This window comes from Austrofundulus limnaeus, unplaced genomic scaffold, assembly GCF_001266775.1.
Source record: "Austrofundulus limnaeus strain Quisiro unplaced genomic scaffold, Austrofundulus_limnaeus-1.0 Scaffold65, whole genome shotgun sequence".
In the NCBI taxonomy this organism is placed as follows: domain Eukaryota; kingdom Metazoa; phylum Chordata; class Actinopteri; order Cyprinodontiformes; family Rivulidae; genus Austrofundulus; species Austrofundulus limnaeus.
In genome coordinates, this window is record NW_013952467.1 from 521,967 (window position 1) to 523,468 (window position 1,502).

General features: G+C 31.8%; 1 protein-coding gene across 2 annotated transcripts in view; it reads right to left on the minus strand.

Annotated features, from left to right (window-relative positions):
* LOC106518679 (ubiquitin carboxyl-terminal hydrolase 22) overlaps window positions 1–1,502 on the minus strand; it is a 29,171-nt gene that overhangs the window by 16,999 nt on the left and 10,670 nt on the right. The gene's annotated exons all lie outside the window — the stretch shown is intronic.

Genomic DNA, 1,502 nt, shown 5'->3' on the forward strand with positions numbered 1-1,502 from the left:
ATATATATATATACACACCACCAAGGCTCAACAGTGATTGGAAAGTACTGAACTGAATATGTTTATGTTTTTAAGTTGTTTATATGCTTAATCACATTCAAGTTGTAAAACAGTAGCTCAAGGTGCATGACATCATTCACAGAATAGCCAGCGCAAAGTCCAGACCTTAATGTCACTGAGAATCTTTGCTATGTAGCACATTAAAGTAAAACTAATCCAACTCTAGAAAGAGAAAGATTTTGCAATGTTGCTTAAGCATATCAAAACCATAGAAAATGTATGTAGCAGTCAAAGCTAAATTTACATTTGTTTTATACAAAACAAAAGATATATGTTAAAGACAAAATATGCAAGACTATAAAACTGGACGATTTTGAATCATTTGTGACAAATTAAAAGTCATAATAAAAAAATGGTAGTATTCTTCATGTGAAACCATGACAAATAAGTTCAAGATAACATTTTACTTTCTAAAAAATCTTAAAAGAAGCAAAGCAAAATGTCTCCCTTAACACAAAACAGACATGTACAAAACAGAAAGATCCTTATTCGTCAAACTGTTTTGATTGTAACCAAGCTTGTTGCTATACATAATTGGTGATCAAACATTACATGAATTGTGGCTGAGTAGAAAGCCACTGAGATACCACATTTGAGATGGAGAAACTGAGTAAGGAGGGAGAAAGAGGTTGAGGTCCTGCTGCAATGAGCTGCACACTAATAAGAGTGTAAACAGAAGGAAAGGAGGTGTGAAGCAGGCAGATATAATAAATAAAAAATAAACTACTGAATGGAGCCATTTACCAGTTTTCCATCTGTAGCACACTGTGTAAAACTAGCCTGTAAGATGATATATTTTATTCTGAAATATCTAAAGCTCTTAAACATGAACTCAATGAACCAGTGTACCATCGTCTACATATTTCCAACTTTTGTATAGAGATACAATAGTGTAATGTAACACCATCTGAACTACATTAAACCTTGGTGTGTCAGGAACATATAAAAGGACTATGTCATTTATTTCCTCTCGCTGTATAGCACATTACACAAAACTTTGAACAGCCCATTAGTGTGCTAGTCAACTATGTTTAATATTATCATGTAATGACAAAAATAATATTATTTTTAAATAACCTACAATGGTGAAAACCCAATATGTGCAAACAAATTTGACTTTGTTTAGAGATTTGTGGTTCCCCCACTGAAGAAATACAGAAGTATATACAGGTGCTGGTCATAAAATTAGAATATCATGAAAAAGTAGATTTATTTCAGTAATTCCATTTAAAAAGTGAAACTTGTATATTATATTCATACATTACATACAAACTCATATATTTCAAATGTTTATTTCGTTTAATTTTGATGATTACAAATGACAACAAATGAAAATCTCAAATTCAGCATATCAGAAAATTCGTCAAAAAAATGTACAAGCAAGAGAGATAACCGCACCCTGGAGAGGATTGTGAAACAAAACCCATTCAAAAATGTGGGGG